Consider the following 21828-nt stretch of genomic DNA (forward strand, 5'->3'; position numbering starts at 1 on the left):
TAAATTAAAAAAAATAAATTAAAAAATGGTTAAAACAAAGGAAACATAAAAAAAGATAAAAAGCTTCTGAACAGCAAAGGAAACATTCAACAAAGCTAAAAGGCACCTGATAGAATGGGAGAAGATATTTGCAAATGACATATTGGTTGGTATCCAAAATCTGTAAAGAACTTACCAAACTGAACACCCAAAAACCAAATAATGTACTGAAGAAATGGGCAAAAGACATGAATACACACTTTTCCAAAGACATCCAGATGGTAATAGACCCATGAAAAGATTCTCAACATCACTCATCATCAGGGAAATACAAATCAAAACCACAATGAGATATCACCTCACACCTGTCAGAATGGCTAACATTAACAACTCAGGAAACAACAGATGTTTGTGAGGATACAGAGAAAGAGGAACCCTTTTTAACTGCTGTTGGGAATGCAAACTGGTGTAACCTCTCTGGAAAACAGTACGGAGGCTCCTCAAAAAACTTAAAAAAATTACCCTATGACCCAGCAATTGCACTACTAGGTAATTATCCATAGGATACAAAAATGCTGATTTGAAGGGGCACATGTACCCCAATGTTTATAGCAATGTCATCAACAAGAGCCAAATTATGGAAAGTCCGGGCGGCTGGCCGGGCCATCCGAGTGTCCATGGGGCTCCAAGTCCCCGGCCCCACCCGCCCTCAGTTGTGGTCAGACTCCTCCTCCTCCGCTTCACGAAGCCACTTGAAGAAGGCTGTGACAGATTTAAGGGCTACGCCCTTGCCCTGTTGCTCAGCGGGGTCCTTGCTACTCTCCCAGCTATAGAAGGCCTCCTCTTCCACCATGTCCTCATCATACAGCGCATCAAAGAACATCCGAAGCAGGCTGGCGGGCTGTTCTAAGGTCACTACAAGGGCCTGGAGGGTGTAGATCGCCTGCAACTCCTGTTCATCACATAAGTATTTCTGTAGCAGTTTCGCTCAAGCTTTTAGCACCGCCACATCCACTCGGAGGGGCGTCTCAAAGAGAATTGCAGAATAGCAGACAGCTGTCATGAGGGCAAGAACCAGTGTGTTGGATGCTACCTGCTGCTGACTCAGGTTGGCCTCTATCCAGTCAAACACCCGCTGGTTACTGCTGCCCTCCTTCAGCAGCTTCTCCAGCTGTCTGCTCAGCTCCCCAGAGGAGAGCATCCTCTGGCCAGGGGCTTCAGACTCCTCGCCCAAGGTGTACTCCACCTTCTGTTCAGCGACGAATGCCCTGACGTCCTGGCCTTCAGGTAGAAATTCTTTCCAGCTGAGTCCAGCTTCTCGCCCCAGCATCCCCACCTTTTTGGGACCCATGCTTTTACACAGAAGCCCCCGGATGTCCAGCAACAGAGAAACAGCTTTGCCCAGGGGTCTCAGAGGTTTTGTAATCTCCCTGAACAGCTCCCCCATAGGTCCTTCACCTTCCTGCAGAATGGGCATCACGAGTTCTGCTCGTAGAGCCACACATGGGGGGGGGGGGGGGTGGTGGTGTCAATTTCCATGTCTTCAGCCAATTCTAGGATTTCATACAAACCTTGGTAGTACTGAGTAGTGGAGAGGTGCCCGGCAAAGAGCAGCTGGTGCAGCAGCCACCCCATATGCCCACGAGCGATGGTGCTGCGCTCCAGTGTCGACTGGATGCCGTGCGGCACAAAGGTGAAGAGCAGGGAGGGTGAGGCCAGCTCCTGTACGCACTGCCTCCTTCATGTCATTGAGATGGAAATATTCTTCAATAATGGCCTTGGATTTCTTTTTCCAGCTCTTCCTCAGAGAGCGCAGCCTTTGGGGGGGCTCGCCGGGGGCAGGGTGGCTTCTCGCTTCACAGCATCCCGCCGCCCACAGTCCCCATCCTCCGTGAGGCTAGCTGCCTTGCGCGGTCCCTCAGGCTGGGAGGGCCGCTCTCTGCTCGGCTCTTCCTCTTCCTGGCTGAAGCTCCGCTTGGTGGCAGGTGTCCGAGAGCGATCGAGCCGGTCTCCACGCTCACTTCCCCGTTCACTCCGCTCTAGGCGGTCTCCCCGGTCCCCAGCTTTCTCCCCTCTTTCCCGGCTCAAGCTACTCCTCTGTACCACACGTCTGCTATCTATGTTTTCTGTAGGTACTGCTTGTTGAAGGGCTGAGAAGCCATTCAAGGTACTAGTAGCTGGACGAGCAGCTGCTGATGCTGCATCAGAGGGCTTGGCTCCTGAGCCTCCACTGCTGCCCTTGCCGCAGCTCGATCGCCCGCCAGGTGCAAAGAGCTGGTTGTGAGAATCAATGGAGCCGGGCTTCGTGATCTTGGTGAGCCGTGAGGTGTCAGTAGGTGTCAGCAAGGCTGCCCTTGCCGATGGGGACTGTGTTCCAGCCACCATCATCCACAAGTGGGAGGCCTCGGCTAATGGGTGGGCCTGGAGGGCCACCCCGTCGCTTGTCGCTGCCCTTGGCCATTAGCTGCTGCACTTTTACGTGTTCCCAGTGCTCCTCCATCTCAGCCTCCTTGTGGATCTGGTCAGTGGTCTTGGGACCCTGGTCCCCACGACGTGGCACCCGATTGCTCCGTCGCAGATCCAGCACGTCTCGCAGCATAGAGCGGATTCGGGATGAAGTCTTCTTTTCCTTAATGATTTTTTCCGTCTGGTTGAAATACTGATCCATTCGGGGCTTGGCTTTTTCAAAGTCCAGATCTTTGCCAATGGTAGTGAGCAGACGACAAAGGCATTCAAGAGACTCTTCATCATGGTTAAGTAGTTTAACCACACAGCCATGCGTTATTGCCTCCGTTAACATCTTCAGCTTAAACGACTCCCCAATAAACTTGATATTCCCTAACGAGCGCCGCCAGGCTGTGTCTCGAGCCTCTTCCAACTCTTCCTTCAGGCGTCCTCGTTCTTCTGCCGTAGCAGCTTCATCCATTTCTTTTTGCTTCTTCTCAAAAACCTCATCATCATCTTTGTCTTTCTCAAACTCCTTCTGACATGGATTCAACAATAGTTTTCGGAAGTTCACAGTCACCGTTGGCTTTTCTGTAGTGGGCACTTTCAGCACCATGAGGCAGCGGCACATGTTGGCAAAGGCCACAGAGAAGCTGGGCTCTGAAATGGCCTTGTCGAAGATGAGGTCCATGAACGCTTTGAGGCGTTCCTCAGTGTCGATGGCCCGCTGTGTCACCTGCTTCATCAGCTGCTGGAACATCTGGGGTGTCAGCTTATTCAGTATGGAGCGCACCCTGCGGAACAGGTCCTGGGTTTTGCTGGTCTACCTACTTCCATTCTAGGCCTTTCTTACCCTTCTCCAGACCACAGCCAGAGGGCTCCTTTCACATTTCAAATCTCCTATTACTCCTGTGGTTAAAACACTTTGCTGTATGTATTATACTTAAAAAAAATAGTAAGTTTGATGTATATTATACAAATAACACAATGCACATCAGCATCCTCTTCCCCTCGATCCTTATCAGCAGCCGTCTGCTTGCTGCTGGGTGTTTTAAAGTTTTTATTTATTTATTTGAGAGAGAGAGAGAGAGAGAGAGATTGAGAGAGAGAGCGCAAGCGGGGGAGGGGTGAGAAAAGGGGGACAGAGGATCTGAAGCAGGCACTGCACAGAGAGCAGAAAGCCTGATGTGGGGCTCAAACTCATGAACCATGAGATCGTGACCCGAGCGGAAGATAGATGCTTAACTGACTGAGCCACCCAGGCGTCCCTTTTTAAAGATTTTTAAAATGTTTTTTATTTATTTTGAGAGAGAGAGCGAGTATAAGCGACCATGAGTGGGGAAGGGGCAGAGAGGGGAGAATATCTCAATCTGGCTCTGTGATGACAGCACAAACTGTGAGATCATGACCTGAGCTGAAATCAAGACTAGGATGCTTAACCGACTGAGCCACCCAAGCACCACACTCCTATTACAATCTAACTTGGATCAGTGAATGGGGAAAAAATCTCTGCTCCACAGAGTCATTCACAGAACCCAGGCTCCTGCCAAGCTGTGGCTTCACCATCCTCTGGGGCCTCAAATCCTCTACTGGATCCTGTGTATCTAATGGCAGGCCAAGGAGAAGAGTGAGTGTGGAGAAGAGAGGCTTATGTGCCAGGTTTTAGTCAGCCCCCAAAGAGGGGGCTTCTACCACATTCCATTGGCCACAGCTCAGTTCTCTCTCTGCCAGCCCATCCTACCAACTGCAAGAGAGCAGAGATCTGTGATCTAGTGGCATGTCCTGGAAGAGGAGAAACTTGAACATCGATAAGAACTAGCTTTCTCTGCACCACCCTCTGAGCCCCAAGTTTTCTTCTGCACAGAAAAATTAGTAATTGCTATTTGCCAGCACTTTATGACGATTGAATGAGGCGACAGGTGTGGACATACTTGGTGAAGTGCTAATCAAATGCTAGTTATGAATACTCCTGGGTAATTTTGTCCCTTTACCTCTGCATTTCATTTGTGAAATGTGTAGATTGATATGCTTTCTAAGAATCCTTCCCAACCCCGAGATGCTTAGATTCTGTAGTTCTTTTAAACTTTCATCAAGCAGATGCCTCTCTGACCTTGCATTGGTGCCTTAGGATTCTACACATGATTCTATAACCCAGTCCCCCCGCCCCCAAACCCTCCTTCACTGCTGTAATATTGCCCCTGTTCTTTCAGAGTCGTAACCTCATTCTCATCCCATGTTAATTCTGTTCGTTCTAACTGGATAAAAGATCATTTTTTGCCTTCCTGTTACATCAGCCAGTTCCAGCCTGCTAGATTTCTTAATTTCGGAAGAAACTTGTAGATGTGGGGAAGAGAACCTAAGAAAGCATTCACCAGATTTGAAATATTCAAAACACACATGATTACTTTAATCCTGTCTTGAAAGATCCTATGTAATAGTCATTTGGTTCAATCTAATTCCTTTGTCTGTGGTTGCCTTAGTTCTCTTAGCCCAGTGTCCCAGCTTTTTTGCTCCGGCTAAATTCCTTTTGCACAATTCCTGGGGGATGTCAGCGAGGGGAGGTCTGAATTCTCCTTTTTTAAAGGCTGATGAGGGGCTGATATGCCCCTCAGGAGTATTCTGGCTTCTAGGTCAGTCACATAAAGCAGAGGTAACTGGTCTACCTACTTCCATTCTAGGCCTTTCTTACCCTTCTCCAGACCACAGACAGAGGGCTCCTTTCACATTTCAAATCTCCTATTACTCCTGTGGTTAAAACACTTTGCTGTATGTATTATACTTTAAAAAAATAGTAAGTTTGATGTATATTATACAAATAACACAATGCACAGATGTTCAGTACAGTTTGAGGAGTTTTGATAACTGAATATGCCTGTGTGAAATCACCACCCCAAATAAGATATAAACATTTCTTTCTTTCTCTTTTTTCATTTCTTTTTGCCTCAGAAAGTTCCCTTGCCCCCTTTTTTCCAGTCATTGGCCCCCTGCCTAGCCTCCACTCCCAGAGGCAACCACTTTCTGATTTTCATCACCACAGATTAGTTTTGCCTGGTTTTGGATTTGATACAAATATAATCACACGGTATGGACTTTTGTGCCAATTTTTACTCAATGTAAGTTTTTTGAGAGTGTCCCATGTTGTTGTGTGTTCATTCCTTTAAATTAAGTATGAGTATATTCCACAGTTTATCCATTCTCTTGTTGATGAACATTTGGGTTGTTTTCAGTTTTAGGCTATTTTAAGGCTTCTATGAATATCTAAGTCCTCTGAGGATGTGAGTTTTCATTTCTCTTGGGTAAATACCTAAGAGTGGAATTGTCACCAAGTAACATGGGGTTCAGCAATCTAAAGATCCATTTAGGATGAAGACCCAAACCCTGTGTGGCCCTGATCACCTCTCTGCATGCACCCCCTTCTGCGTGCACCCCCTTCTCACTGAGCTTTGGTCCCTCTGTCCATGCTCTTCCCTCTGCCAGAAACACACTTCCTTCCCACAGCTGCCTATCTTCCAATCGAGTCTTTCTTGTCATAGGCATTCACAGCTCTTTGTCTGTGATGCCCCAGAACTTACCAAGCCTGAAGTTTTATGTTTCTGGGCACAATCATTTGTTTACTGTTTGCCTCTCACTCAGCAGCAAGCTCCATGAGGGCAAGTTATCTGCCCATTTTACTCACACAATGCCCCGCCTAGTTTCTAGCCTGTACTGAGCATCCAGTACTCATTGGTGGGTGAATGAATCATGGCCATTCTGTACCCACCACAGATTCTGTTCTCCACTTTGGTAAAAACCCTTTTGGTCAGCCAGAGAAGGAACTGTGCCCTCATGAGGGATTTTCCAACAGTCTGGACTCAATGAGAGGGGGAAACACCCAGGCAATCAGTCGTGTTCAGGCTGCCTGACTCCCAGGAAAGAGAAAAGCTTGAATTTCAATCTTACTAGATGTTGTCCTAAGCAGACCATTATCAAAACAAAATTCCTGCTTAAAGGGGCTTCTGATCCAAATAAGATAACAAGGCAACACAGTTAGCAAATACGCTGCCTCGAACTAGACCAAAGGGGACTTGCTCCTGGTTTTGTTTCCCCTAGATTTTCTTTTTGAGCACCATGTCCTGGGGGCATTCTCAAGATGGCACTGGTTTTCTTGGAAGGCAGAATTTTTTCTTGGTAGACAGGAAAATGAAGTTATTCCAGAAAATATTAGAGGACAAAGAACTAGGCGATGAAATTTACTTCTACATTGAAAAGCACCCCTGTGAGGTATTTTTAACGTTTGACTTGCCAGAGCAGAGATGCTGATAGCTAGGAAGGCTCATTTCCCCAATGTGGGCTGCAATTGTGAGCAAGGCCATTCAGGGGTGTGTTTAGGATACATTGTCACTCCCTCCTCCTCAGAGGCCCCAATACGAACGGTAATGATTACTACAACCTTACATTCCTTTGTATGATTCTGTATTTCTCGTGGGTGATTTCCTCCCCAGGTTGACTTCTCATCTGCCTAGAGTGATAATAACGAGCAGACGAGTAAATGGATACTCTTTCTTGTGTGAGTGTTTTGCCTTTGCAAAAAGAGTGCAGAAATGTGATCCTAGACAATGGGTATGGTACAGAAAGGACTAGAGGTATTCAAGAAAACAACCTGATTACTTTTACTGCCATTATTTTAGGAACCAGCAAAACTCTACAGAGGGAATTGAATACGCTCTCCTGTCTTTAAATGGGGGTGGGTGATTCTTCAGTTGAAGGGGATTTGAGGAAGTCAAAGGTGATAATATGCATTAGAAAGTCTGACAAATATTTGTCAAGAAACTCAAGTGTTCATACCCTCCAATCTAGTAATTCCACTCATAGACGTCTGTCCTGTAGAATTAATCATAGATATGGACAAGTGTCTATTACAAGGAGGATCACTGCTGCCTTACTTATAATAGGGAGAAATTGGAAATGGTCTAAATGTTTAACAAAACCAGAATGGCTAAATAAATTCTCAGGTCTGCTTATTATAAAATATTATGATACTAAATCATGTTTGCAAAGAGATTTAATAACATGGGAAGATTCTCTGGCCAACTAATCTTTGACAAAGTAGGAAAGAATATCCAATGGAATAAAGACAGTCTCTTCAGCAAGTGGTGCTGGGAAAACTGGACAGCGATATGCAGAAGAATGAACCTGGACCAGTTTCTTACACCATACACAAAAATAAACTCAAAATGGATGAAAGACCTAAATGTAAGACAGGAAGCCATCAAAATCCTCAAGGAAAAGCAGGCAAAAACCTCTTTGATCTTGGCCGCAGCAACTTCTTACTCAACACGTCTCTGGAGGCAAGGGAAACAAAAGCAACAATGAACGAACTCCTGGGACCTCATCAAAATAAAAAGCTTCTGCACAGCGAAGGAAACAATCAGCAAAACTAAAAGGCAACAGACCAAACGGGAAAAGATATATGCAAACGACGTATCAGATAAAGGGTTAGTATCCAAATCTATAAAGAACTTATCAAACTCAACACCCAAAAAACAAATAATCCAGTGAAGAAATGGGCAAAAGACATGAATAGACACTTCTCCAAAGAAGACATCCAGATGGCCAACCGACACATGAAAAATGCTCAACATCACTCATCATCAGGGAAATACAAATCAAAACCACAAGGAGATACCACCTTACACCTGTCAGAATGGCTAACATCAACAACTCAGGCAACAACAGATGTTGGCGAGGATGCAGAGAAAGAGGATCTCTTTTGCACAGCTGGTGGGAATGCAAGCTAGTGCAGCCACTCTGGAAAACAGTATGGAGGTTCCTCAAACAACTAAAAATAGAACTACCCTACGACCCAGCAATTGCACTACTTGGCATTTATCCACAGGATACAGGTGTGCTGTTTTGAAGGGACACATGCACCCCCATGTTTATAGCAGCACTATCAACAATAGCCAAAGTATGGGAAGAGCCCAAATGTCCATTGATGGATGAATAGATAAAGAAGACGTGGTATATATATATACACACACACACACACACACACACACACACACACAAACACACACACACACACACAATGGAGTATTACTCGGCAATCCAGTAAGAATGCAATCTTGCCATTTGCAACTATGTGGATGGAACTGGAGGGTATTATGCTAAGTGAAATTAGTCAGAGAAAGACAAAAATCGTATGACTTCACTCATATGAGGACCTTAAGAGACAAAACAGATGAACATAGGGGAAGGGAAACAAAAATAATATAAAAACAGGGAGGGGGACAAAACAGAAGAGACTCATAAATATGGAGAACAAACTGAGAGTTACTGGAGGGGTTGTGGGAGGGGGATGGGCTAAATGGGTAAGGGGCATCAAGGAATCTACTCCTGAAATCATTGTTGCACTATATGCTAACTAATTTGGATGCAAATTTTTAAAAATAAAAAATAAAATTTAAAAAAATAACATAGGAAAATTCTCCTAGTGAAAGAAATACCTAGAACAAGGCCTGAAATATTGTAGCCACTCAGTAAATATTTGTTTCATCAATACATGACTGGATTACTGCCAGAGAAATGAAGGTTAACATTTAAAAAAAAATTTTTAATGTTTATTTATTTTTGGGAAAGAGAGAGAGAGAGGAGGCGGCGGAGGGAGAGAGAGACAGACAGAGAGCAAGCAGGGGAGGGGCAGAGAAAGACAGAATCTGAAGCAGGCTCCAGGCTCTGAGCTGTCAGCACAGAACCTGATGTGGGGCTTGAACCCACAAACCGTGAGATCATGACCTGAGCTGAAGCCAGACACTTAACCGACTGAGCCACCCAGGTGCCCCTGAAGGTTAACACTTTTAAAAACTATAGGTAGGGTTAATACTCCTGGAAAGGCATTTTAGAGGGGGAAAAGAAGATAAAAAAATAGATCCCCCCGCCCCCACAAAGAAAGACCACCAACAAAAAACTTGATCTTGAATCTAAGTCAATGGAAAAACCTCTCTTCTGAGACATTGTAGTGTGTTTCACTAAAATGAAATTCTGTTAACCTACTAGTTCTTGAGCAACTATTCGTGTGTGTGTGTGTGTGTGTGTGCACTAAAAATTTTTCTGAGATGTTAGTTTGAGGGACTTTTCTAATTTAAAAGAATTTAATACTTTTCCCGTTTTGTTAGGTGAAGAGTTGGAAATATTTTTATCTCATTAAACAGCTTCAATTCCAAACACCCAGACAGAGCACCTGCCACGTAAGCCTGTTTCCTACTCTTGTCCTCTAAGGTTAAGACTGGCAGCTGTGGGCGTTCTTGAAAGTGTGTGCCTTGTAGATTTTAGCTCATATTGAAAAACTGGCTCATTGCCATTCTGCACTCCCACTTGTGATACTTAAATAGGAGATTGAACTGAGCCAGATATAAAAGGGAGAGAGGGAGAGAGAGAAAGAGTGAGTGTGTAAGGTGACAGTGGGGAGAGGCCCCAGAAAGAAAACTAACAAAGATATATGAGTTGGAAGCCATACTCTGAGCCAAGGGCTGCACTTGTTGAGTGGAAATTGGGGGTCCACCTACAACCTGAATGTTTCAAAACTAAGATCAGGACAGAAGCATCATCAATACCCAAGGACATCCTGAGGGATATGTAAGTTCTTTTTTTTTTTAAGTTGATTTATTTTGAGATAGAGAGAGAGAGAGAGAGAAAGAGAATCCCAAGCAGGCTCTGCATTGTCAGCACAGAGCCCCATGCAGGGCTTGAACTCACAAACTGTGAGATCAGGAGCTGGGCTGAAGTAGAATGCTTAACCGACTGAGCCACCCAGGTGCCCCTGAAGTGAAAAGCACTATGCTTCATGGCGTGGGAAGACTCGGCTTTGTGAAGTGAAAGAAAGCGTTATAATTTTAGAAACATTCTTTGAGAAAATAATACAATTTTAGGATAGAATACTGCAACAAGGAGACACAACAGTGCTTAAGAAACATTTAAATATATCCACTAAACCCTACAACATGTATCCCCAAGCCAACTTTCCTTCAGCTAGATCCCATAATGTCTAAGTCCACTTCAAAGCTCTCTGACAGGAGGGATATTGTGATGGAAGGAAAGTCAGAGAGCAAAGACAGAGGTCTTAACTGATCGTGGTTAAAATACCATAAATTTGCAAATGTAACAAAAACATGTGCCTTTGTGAACACGTTGTTAGAGCTCCTTCTCAGGCCTTGCCAAGTTAGGGGCCTTGAAACTCAAGCTTCGTTAACTTTGAGAGAAATCCTCCTCTGACCAGCCCCACCCCTCCTAGCATTTTTCTGTAGATTAAATCCGACTAAACTTAAAGGCAGCCAGTGGAATGAGTAGAAGGCAGAAATTATAGAAGGATCACAGTGGGGACTCATATTCCTCTTGCAAATATCGAGCCCTCAGGCTGGGAGATGATGAAGGACACGTTAGGTCTTTGGGAAGATACATAAAGGAGTCTTTGGGCTGACAGGCCTCCAGAGGTAAGCATTAGCACAGACTGGAAAGTAAGGCTGTTTCAACCCAGTGGAGAAGAGAAAGTGACCTAGGAGGGCAGGGGGGTTATTTGGAGGTAAGAGAGCAAGGAGACAGTGTCTTGCCCAGATGCCTTAGTTTGGGATCCACAAGGAATACTCTCACTGGGCACTCAGTGCTGGCTTTGCAATTCCCTCCAGGCTGGCCAATGGAAAACTTGCACCAAGTTTCTCTGGAGAGGGCTACACGTAGGAAAAAAACAAAACAAAACAAAAACCAAGGTTGACTTTTGGGTGAACCTTAAATACTGGGCCGAGCCAGGCGTTGGGGGTGAGTCGTGGATGGAGGGTTGATGAAGGACGCACCTGCAACTCCAGGAATCCCGTGGCAGCCACAGCAGAAACAGGGAGAGCGTTGAGTATCTGGTGTTGGGTGGGTGGGGAGGGAGGCAGGGAAGACCCTTGAATGAAAGATAAAATCAGACCCTTTAGGTAAATTAAAAGTACAATGCATGTGAGAACACTCAGAAATGGAAGGAGGCAAATTAGATACATCAGAGGGGCTGCCTATGGGAAAGGGTTAGGAGTAAGAATCAGGGTTAAAAGAGAACGCATTGCTCACTCAGTCACTCACTCAGTCCACAATAAACATGAGAGGACCATGAAAACAACCAACCAAACGAAACACTCCAACAGCAATGAGAGAATGTCAGGGTTGGTTTTTTTTGTTTTTGTTTTTTTTCAAAATGAGATTCCCAATAATAATGCTTGGTAGGGTGTGCGTGGAGTAGTTTCCGACTCTTGGTGGTTCCAAGATTGTGGGGCTTTAGGAAACAGGGGCTCCCTCTCATGCAGGAGAATCGAAGGGATATTTTTATTTTATTTTTATTTTTTATTTTCTTTTATTTATCTGAGAGAGAGAGAGAGAGAGAGAGAGTGCACGAGCAGGGGAGGGGCAGAGGGAGAGGGAGAGAGAGAATCTTAAGCAGGCTTCATGCCCAGTGTGGAGCCTGATACAAGGCTTGATCTGAGGACCATGAGATCATGACCTGAATGGAAATCAAGAGTTGGACGCTTAACCAACTGAGCCACCCAGGCGTCCCTAGAAGGGATATTTTTAAAAACTACTTTGTAGTTTTTGGGAAAACAATGGTAATGCTTTTGTTCCTTAAAAAGATGCAAATAATACAGATTATTAAATGAGCTGAATCCACAGAAAGTACTTAAAAAGAATACCTGACACATAATAAGCCCTCAATAACTACTACAAAAATAACCTGAAATTCCACCACCCAGAGAGAACCACGATTAAGATTTTGGTAAATGTCTTTTCTAGGAAATGTATCAATTAACTTACTTGTACATAAATGAGATCAAAGATCATTTCATGTCTAGGAATATAGACTATCCTTATGGTTTCTAAAGTCTAGTATGTATTCCATTGTACAGATGTTCTATAATTTACGTAACCTGTTCATAATCTGTGACATTGAAGATGCTTCCAATTTTTTATCACGATATGTAACATTGCTGGACCATGTACATATATACCCGCCTCTTTGTACTTGTTTGAATATTCTCTTAGAGTAAGCTCCTAGAAGTGGAATAGTGGAGTCAAAGAATATGCACATTTGACATTTTAATACTGCCAAACTGCAGTACAGAAAAATTTGTTGGTGTCTGTGCCCCGAGCAGTGGTGTGTGAGTATTCTGTTATCTCTCAACAAAGGGTGCAATTCTTTTCAATCTCTGGATACCTGCTGAGTGAAAAATACCTTATTGTCAATTATATTTGCTTTTTTGTTATGAATGTGATGGTTAATTTTATGTGTCAGTGTAGCTAGGCTTTGGTGCCCAGTTTTTTTGTCAAACCCTAGCCTAGATGCTGCTGTGAAAGCGTATTTTAGAGGAGATTAACATTGATCAATAGCTCTTGAGTAAAGCAGACTACCCTCTGTAATGTGGTGGGCCTCATCCAATCAGTTGAAGGCCTTCAGAGGAAAAACTTGGGTCAGTTTTTCCCTGGGTCTCCAGCCTGCTGTCCTGCCCTGCATGTTTTGGACTTGCCTGTCCCCACAATGGCATGAGCCACTTCCTTAAAATAAAGTTCAATTTCTAAATATACACATATCTTGTTGGTTTTGTTTTTCTGGAGAACCCTAACTAATACAATCAGTGAAGTTGCCCACGTCAACTGTTTATTAGCCATCTGTATTTCTTTTCTCTTTTCTTCTTTCCTTCTTTTCCTTCTTTCTTTTTCTCTTCTTTTCTCCTTCCTTCCTTCCCTTTCTTTCTTTCTTTCTTTCTTTCTTTCTTTTTCCTTCTTTCTTTCTCTTCCTTCTTTTCTTTCTTTCTCTTTCTTCCTCCTTCCTTCCCTCCCTCTCTCTTTTTCTTTCTTTCCTTCCTTCTTCCTTTCTTTCTTTCTTTCTTTCTTTCTTTCTTTCTTTCTTTCTTTCTCTTCCTTCCTCCTTCCTTCCTTCCCTCTCTTTCTTTCTTTTCCTTCTTTCTTTCTCTTCCTTTTTCTTTTCTTTCCTTCTTTCTTTCTCTTCCTTCTTTTCTTTCTTTCTCTTTCTTTTTTCTTTCTCTTTCTTCCTCCCTCCTTCCTTCCCTCCCTCTCTTTCTCTCTTACCCTTTCTTTCTTTCTTTCTTTCTTTCTTTCTTTCTTTCTTTCTTTCTTTCTTTCTTAAAATTATCTCCTCACCCTGTGTTGGGGTCTTTTTCAGCCCCTCTGCTCATGCCTGACATGGGGCAATATGACCTAGGACCCTACCAAAGTGATGGCTTCTGCAGTATTCTCCCTGATTTTTTTGACGAAGGACTTCTACTACAAATGATTTAATGTAAATAAATAGATTGAATAAATAAAGCCAAGTAATGGAGGATGCCGCTTCATTAAGGGAACTTACTTAAAAACCACTTCCTCCTTTGCCTATCAGTTAACAGCTGAACACAGAATTTCCTGTTGTTTTTCTTCTTTCCCCCTCATAGAGGTTGATGTCATCACAGCCACAAAGAAGAATGATTTCCTACAGCAATAGTGGATCTATGACGGCATCAGGATTACAAAAGCTGGTAAGGAAATTTGCTATCAGTACTTATTATCAGAAATTACAAAGAAAATTAATTTTAAACTTTCTGGGAAAGGAGCTGTTCAGTGAAACTGGAAACTTTTCTGGATTTATTATATAAAGAAAGCCTATCTCCCATCTACCAGAGAAAGAATTTCCTACAACCTCAAGGGACCAAATATATAGGACTGGCGTAAGAAACAGATGGTCCTACTTTGGTAGGTTACTAATCTGTGCCAAAATGGTAACTACCTTCATATTGGATAGGCTGGTGCCCGGACTATTTTTCAAGCACCAGACCTGCCCTGAGGAAGCTTTGAAATTTCCTGTTTTCGATGTCTTAGGTCAAATCTCCTAAGCAGTGTTCCCCCCTCCACAACCCCCATTAGAATGGAAGCAGGATCGGGGCTCCTGGGTGGCTCAGTCGGTTGAGCGTCCAACTCTTGACTCCAGCTCAGGTCATGATCTCACGGTTTGTGGGTTCGAGCCCCGCATCAGGCTTCACACTGATGGTGTGGAGCCTACTTGGGATTCTCCCTCTCCCTCTCTCTGCCCCTCCCCCACTGTCTGTCTCTCACAATAAGTAAACTTAAAAAGAATGGAAGCAGGATGTATTAGTTTCCTATGGCTGCTATAACAAATTATCACAAGCTTGGGTGGAGGGAAGAGGTTTAAAACAACAGAATTTATTTTCTCACAGTTCTGGAGGCCACAGGTCCCAAATCAAGGTGTCAGGAAATCACAACTGAACTATGCAAACTGGGCGGGGCAGCTGCTGCCAAGAAGAGCGATACTGTCATCAGAAGGAGGCGGACCCACGCGGGTGACCAGGCTCATGGTGCAGAGGAAGGTGGGGAGTTCCATCTGGATGTGCCGAGTTGTGACACAGCAGGTGAGACACCTGAGAGTGATGTCCCCTGTCCGTTAAATGTGGCAGTAGGTGTATCATTTTTAATTTTAGCAAGAATACTTTCAGTGGAGTGTGGAGCAAGGGGACTGCTGAAGGGAGTTGACGAATGGATGGGAACTGAGCAAAGTCGAAGCGGGGCTGGTCAGAAGCCAGAGAACTAGGGTCTCACCATGACGACAGTGTTGCTGAGGCAGCCTTTCAGGAGGCAATGCCCTAAAGCAGTAGTTCTCAAAGGCTGTTACCCAGATCAGCAGCATCAGGCAGCTGGGAATTTACTAGAAAAGCAAATTTTGAGGACCCATCCAAGACCTACTGAATCAAAACCTCTAGGGTGGAGCCCTAAAATCTGTGTTTAACAAGCCCGCAGGTGACCCTGATGTGGGCACTCCGGCCTCTGGAGCCTGAAGGAACCAACTTTGACAGAACTACTGGTGCCGTGTGTTCAAGGAGGCGCACGTGGGTGGTAGGAACATGTTTACTCCAGCTGGGCTTGCTTGGAAGCAGGGAGTCTGGTTTGGGGTGGGGGTACATGGGGGTGCGGGGTCTAAGGGCATGAATTTTTGGAAAGCAAGGCAGTGAGGAAAAGGACTGGTTCCTCCCCAGGGCAAGGTCCCTGCAGCTGCAGTGTGAAATACACCTGTTCTGATCTTTCAAGCAGATCAGCAGCTTGACATCCTCCCACTCCAGAGCCAGCAGCTTTCTTGAAGGATGGGGCTAGTGTTCGGCTGAAGCTGTCACAGAGTGGCATTTCTCACAATATTTGAAGAGCCCCTGGGAAATGTTAACCAGAAACTCGGTTGGCTCTTTGACTTCAGTCTTTATGGTTGAAAACCTTTCTAAAATGGATCTGTCTTTTTGCCACTTTAGAGACTAGAATAACATCTAAAGTAGCAGAGTTGTGAAAGATTTATTATCTTTTACAATGCAGAGTGGGTTTAAGATGAGCGCTCTGATATTATCACTCTCACCCTCTTGCATTTCTGATTTGTTTCTGAGAGATTGGGGTGGATGGAGTTCCTGGTGACTGCTGGGATTTGCATGTGCCCCGCACCCGACAGTGCCTATGACACACTCTGCTATATGTGTCTGCCTCTGATGTCCCCTGAACAGCTGTGCATGAAAGTCATCTGTCCAGTGGGCAGATAACAGGAAGTATGGCACAGTGTGAATGCCACGAGGGCAGGGCTGGTTAGTTCATGGTTTGACCTCTAAATCCTGGAATTATAACAGTACCCAATAAGCATGTTGAATGCATAAAAGAACATGGTTATTGTAATTGGGTTGGGGATCATTTTGGAATCTATAGGTCTTAGGGTTGCCATTCTGAGCATTAGTCCTCACTATCTGGGACCATAAATATAACATGTATAGACAGGACTGGCTACATAATTTGTGGGGACCCGTGCAAAATGAAAATTTAGAGCCCCTTATTCAAAAATTATTAAGAACCTCAAGACAGGGACAGCAGAACATTAAAGCAAATATGGGGTCCTTCTGAATGTGGGCCCCCATGCTCCTGCCTGAGTTCCATGAAGTCAGACCTAAAGGTAGGAGATGGAATGAAATTTTACTAATCCTGGCAACTTCTGGAAATAGCTTTCAGAAAATTTTTGCAGAAATCCTTGAAATGACCTTTTTATGTGGTTTTCTCTTTTTTTCATGAAAGAAGAGGGCAATATAAAGATGGAGGGTGTCTGGGGGTGCCTGGGTGGCTCAGTCGGTTAATTGTCTGACTTCAGCTCAGGTCATGATCTCGTGGTTTGTGGGTTCGAGCCCCACATTGGTCTCTGTGCTGACAGCTCAGAGCCTGGAGCCTGCTTCAGATTCTGTCTCCCTCTCTCTCTGCCCCTCCCCCCCCCTCAGTAAATGAACATTAAAAAAAAAATTTTTTTTAATGGAGGGTGTCTGTGATAGGACTGGATTATTCTAATTCTTCTCTTCCCCCTTGGAATGTGTCCAGTCTTTGCCATGACACTCTCTCTACCTTGCCCCTCCACCCCTCACCCCCCTACTGGAGAGACCAGAGTATATTTTCCCATCCACTGATGTTGGACTTGGCATATGGCTTGTTTTGGCCAATGGAATATATTAGCGGACATGATATGAGCAGAGACTTTAAACATGCTCCTGTAGTTTGGCTTGACCTCTTGTCCTTCTGTCCTCTACCATGAGAACTGTCCCTGGGGTGCCTGGGTAGCTCAGTCAGTTAAGCGTCTGACTTCGGCTTAGGACATGATCTCACGATTCATGAATTCAAGCCCTGCGTTGGGCTCTGTGCTGACAACTCAGAGCCTGGAGCCTACTTCCGATTCTGTGTCTCCCTCTCTCTCTGCCCCTCCCAGGCTTGTGCTCTGTCTCTCTCTCTGTCTCTCAAAAATAATAAATAAAAACGTTAAAAAAGAAGAAAGAAAGAAGAAAGGAAGAGAAAGAAAGAAAGAAAGAAAGGAAGGAAGAAAGAAAGAAAAGAAAGAAAGAAACTGCCCTTGGGTACCTTCTGGTCCAAGGACAGTGAGAGAAATGGGAGTGGACCCAATCTCCATCTGCGGCCCGAGGCAGAGCTGCCCCAGCAGCCCCACAGACCTGCGAGGAAGAAAAAGAAATGCTTCTGGTGTGCCACAGAGACTTGTGTCATTTCTTACACAGCATTCACAGTGCAGAAGCCCCACTAATAACGTGTGCTTCGGGTGGATCCTAGCAAAAAGATATTTTATTGCAGTTTTTTAAGCTTCGGGGATGCCAAGAATGGCAAAGGAGAGGCTGGAGAAGCAGTCAACATGCTGAACACTGGTGTGCATCCTGACACTCAAAGCAAGCTGGCGAGTACCAAACAAGGTACTGAACAGTGCTAAGCTGGGTCGCATTAAAGAGATCTTATTTGAGTTGTCTTTGTTTTTTAGAGATTGTTAAGTGCCACAGAGTAGCTCCCCGAAGGAGCAGCAGGAGGAAGGGGCCTCGTTTTTAGGGACCCTCGTCCCATGTTTCCATAAAGTTGGGCGCAGCAGCTACCGGCTCATCACCCCCAGCAGCAGGGAGGACTGTCACCGTATTTAACAGCCAGTGCAAAAGGCTCCGACCACTCAGGGAGAGGGCCCACTCTTGAGCTGTGATCAGCTCTTTGGGGGATGAGGAGGGCCTCCCTTTTCCAAGAATTCCAGTAAGGTCCCAGACCCATCCTGTGAGGCAGGGTTATTGAGGCAGGGTTAATGCAGAATATATGATCCGAGAGTGAAAGAGGGAGGTCTCATGGGGCAGGTCGAATGAGGCTCCCAGAGACACATATCTCCTAACGCTGAGGAGCCGTGAACAGGCACAGAGGAATTAAGGTGGCTGGTCAGCTCCTTCACCCAGGGAGATTGTCCGGGTAAACCCGATACAGTCAACAGGATCGTTAAGTCGACGAACCAGTGCGAGAAGAGGACTTGGCCTGACAGGTTGCTGGCTTTGAAGGTGGAGGAACACAGCCATGAGCCTAGGAATGTGAGCGTCTCTAGAAACTGGAAAAGACAAAGGAACAGATTGTCCCTGAGGGCCTCCTAGAGAAATTCAGCCCTGATGATACCTTGCCTTTTAGCTCAGCGAGACCTGTTTTGGACAACTGACCTCCAGAACTGTGAGATAATAAATTTGCGTGGTTTTCAGCCACTAAGTTAACGGTCACTTATTATGGCAATGACAGAAAACCAATATATTCCCCAATAGAAAACCAGAATGCTCTTAGCAAAATGAGAGGAAAATGCTAGCAGGCAAACAAAGAGGCCAGAGAAGATGTATAGTGGAGACTGGGTCTCCAGTATGTCTTGTTCTGTGGCTCTCTGGATCTTTCCCAGGGGAGACAGCAGGAACCATACTTTACAAAGTGGTATCTGTAGTGGCGTGCACCTGTTCCACAAAGCCGAAGCTCACAGCACCTGTGAGCAAGAGCACACCCTAAGAGCACAGCCTAAGAGTATTGCCTACAAAGGCACTCTACAAAGACTTGAAACCTAGTTCCTTCACTTACCAGCTGGGTAACCCGAGGCAAGCTGCTTAACCTCTCTGTGCCTCATAAAAAGAGGATGATAAATATCAATCTGATCGAGTTTTTATGAGGATTGATGTCAATACATATAACTAAGCATCATCGTTGGCATACAACTGAGACTCGAACGTTGTTGGCTGCTGTTACAACTAACGCTACAAGGCAGTATGTGTAATGATTTGTAAATCCTTGGGTCTGGAGCCAGAGTTTGTAGGGTCAAAGTTGGCTCTGTCACTTAGAATTTCTATGCTTGGGCAAGTCCTTTAACATCTATCAGGCCCAGTTTTCTCATGTGCAAAATGATGATATTAAAGTTACCTACCGGCTTGCTCAGTCGGTAGCACATGTGACCCTTGATCTGGGGTTGTGAGTTTGAGCCCCACGTTGGGTGTAGAGATTACTTAAAAATAAAATCTTTAGGGATGCCTGGGTGGCTCAGTCGGTTAGGCGTCCGACTTCAGCTCAGATCATGATCTGACAGTTGGTGAGTTCGAGCCCCGAGTCGGGCTCTGTGCTGATGGCTCAGAGCCTGGAGCCTGCTTTGGATTCTGTGTCTCCCTCTCTCTCTGCCCCTCCCCTGCTCATGCTCATGCTCATGCTCTGTCTCTCTCTCTCTCTCTCTCTCTCAAAAATAAATAAATATTAAAAACTAAAAAAAAAAAATCAAAATAAAATAAAAAATCTTTTTAAAAATATTATAAAGTGACTGGGGTAATATAAACACTTCTCACTGGATATTTGATGATATTAATAGTGAGATAATGGTAAGATGGTTATGTTTTTTAAAAAGCTCTTAGGTGTATAAAAATATATCAGATGGAATTAAAATTTTGTTTAATATTGATTTTTGAGAGAGAGAGAAAGATAGAGTGTGAGCAGGGGAGGGGCAGAGAGAGAGGGAGACAGAATCTGAAGCAGCTCCAGGCTCTGAGCTGTCGGCACAGAACCTAGCACAGGGCTCGAACTCACAAATCACGAGATCATGACCTGAGCTGCAGTCAGATGCTTAACTGAGCCTCCCAGGCATCCCTGGATTTTTTTTTTTTTTTAACCAAGAAAACAGGGGCACCTGGGTGACTCAGTCGGTTACGTGTCCGACTCTTGATTTCGGCTCAGGTCATGATCTCACAGTTGTGGGATGGAGCCCCGTGTCAGGCTTTGCTCTGACAGCAGCGAGTCTCCTTGGGATTCTCTGTCTCCCCATCTCTCTCTGCCACCTCTTTGTCTCTCTCTCTCTCTCTCTCTCTCTCTCTCTCTCTCTCTCTCTCTCAAAATAAATAAGCATTAAAAAATGAAAATAAAATTGCCTTGCTCATAGAGCTGTGTTGGGGCATTAATCAATGAATACATGTGAAGTCCTAGAGCAATGCCTGACAGATCCAATCAGTGTTATCTATCCTAATTACTGTTACCAGTAGTACAGGGTCACCACACTGTGGGAGTCATTGGAGCAACGACACCTCTCTTTTTAGGAGGTCAAAACGTCATGGCAGCGCCTGGGTGAGATGCACATATATTATATAAAAAGAAAGGAAAGTGGAAAAGTTAGTTTTCAGAAACACACCGCACAAAAAGACTTGTAAACAGGATACGAAGGGAGCCCACCTGCTTTCCTTTCTTCTCTCCTGTGCAATTATACAGGGTTGTACTTGTCTGTTGCTTTTGATTCGGTGTTTTTACACTTTGTCACATAGTAAGAACATTAGGTTAAGGAACCTTGTCATTTTCCTATTCAAAGCAGTTCACTCAATAATACCAAGCATTCCCACTTTGGTAGATAATGGCAAGAAGTAAGACAGCCCGTTAGTAAACAAGCAAATCATTTCATGGCAACAGCTGATTTGATCAAAACATTCTGGTTCTCCCTCGTCTGAACCCACGCAAGGAATGAACCAATCCAACTGGAAAAAAATATTTGTTTTATCTTTGCCACATGTATTTACTCTTAGGGACTATTTAACTTGATCGGGCAGAGAAGTTGGAAGGAACAAAAATACTCGAGGCACTGAACAGCCTTGGTGGGCTATCTCCCGCACCAGGCAGAAATGGCCTGGAGGTATCGCCATGGGGGTCTGTTCTTGAGCAGTTTCTTGAAATCCTTTGCCCTCATCTTCACAGGGGAGAACTGAACTGTTGTTCATATGCTAAGTTTTGGGGGTGGGGTGCAGAATGGGAATTAAAATGACTTCAAAATAAGAAAGGAAGTCATTCCACAAAATTCTCTGACAATTGGATATGTGTAAGGCATTGTGAAGATGTTACAGGAAGGCAAAGGTAAACTAGATATGGGTTAGATCTCAAGGGATGCCCAGTCAAAAAAGTCACATAAACGACACACATTTATCTGTGAGGAGTAGAAACCCACAGGTGCAGGGCTGTGTGTGTGCGTGCTTTATTGACAAAGGGCTCTAGGGTGAAACCTTTGAGGATGCGAGTGAAGCAGGACAAGGCAGGGGAGAAGCTAGGCAGAGGTAGGTACCGCCTCGGCTGGATCCCACAAGGTGCCCGTGACATAATAAAAAATATATATCTGACACAGAACTCCTAAAACCCTTAGAAGTGATTCTCTTTTGTTTGCTAATGAGGTGAGTTCTGGGGGGGCCTAGATAGCTTCAGGATGGGAGCTGCTCCACAGAAAAAAATAGCCACATGATTAGAAGGTTAGAGCTTTCAGCCCTGCGTCCCCACCTCCGGGGAGGGCATAGGGGCGGGAGATTGAGGACAATCACCAATGGCCAGTGATTGAATCAGTTGTGCCCACAGAATAAAACCTCCACAAAACCCCTACGCCGTGAGGTTCGGGGAGCTTTTGGGGGTGGTGAACACGTCTATGTGCTGGAAGGGTGGCACACCCTTAACCTAAGAAGCTCCCGCTCTTGGAAGCCTTTCAGATCTCCCCCTATGTACGTCTTCACCTGGCTGTTCAGTTTTATCCTTTATAATAAACTG

General features: G+C 44.8%; 1 long non-coding RNA gene and 1 pseudogene across 2 annotated transcripts; one reads left to right on the forward strand and one right to left on the reverse strand.

Annotated features, from left to right (window-relative positions):
* Positions 1–364: 364 nt before the first annotated feature.
* LOC132695287 (eukaryotic translation initiation factor 4 gamma 1 pseudogene) lies at positions 365–6070 on the reverse strand (annotated as a pseudogene). Its single transcript, XR_013557022.2, has 3 exons — positions 6054–6070; positions 3418–3586; positions 365–3247 (listed from the first exon to the last, which is right to left on the reverse strand). The product of XR_013557022.2 is annotated as a eukaryotic translation initiation factor 4 gamma 1 pseudogene (transcript).
* Positions 6071–10130: 4060 nt separating this feature from the next.
* On the forward strand, positions 10131–17319 carry LOC132693954 (uncharacterized). Its single transcript, XR_013556682.2, has 4 exons — positions 10131–10892; positions 13872–13955; positions 14652–14843; positions 17204–17319. It is a non-coding gene; the product is annotated as an uncharacterized LOC132693954 (long non-coding RNA).
* The last annotated feature ends 4509 nt before the right edge of the window (positions 17320–21828 follow it).

The sequence above is a fragment of the Panthera onca genome, chromosome B4 (genome assembly GCF_046562875.1).
Source record: "Panthera onca isolate mPanOnc1 chromosome B4, mPanOnc1 haplotype 2, whole genome shotgun sequence".
In the NCBI taxonomy this organism is placed as follows: Eukaryota; Metazoa; Chordata; class Mammalia; order Carnivora; family Felidae; genus Panthera; species Panthera onca.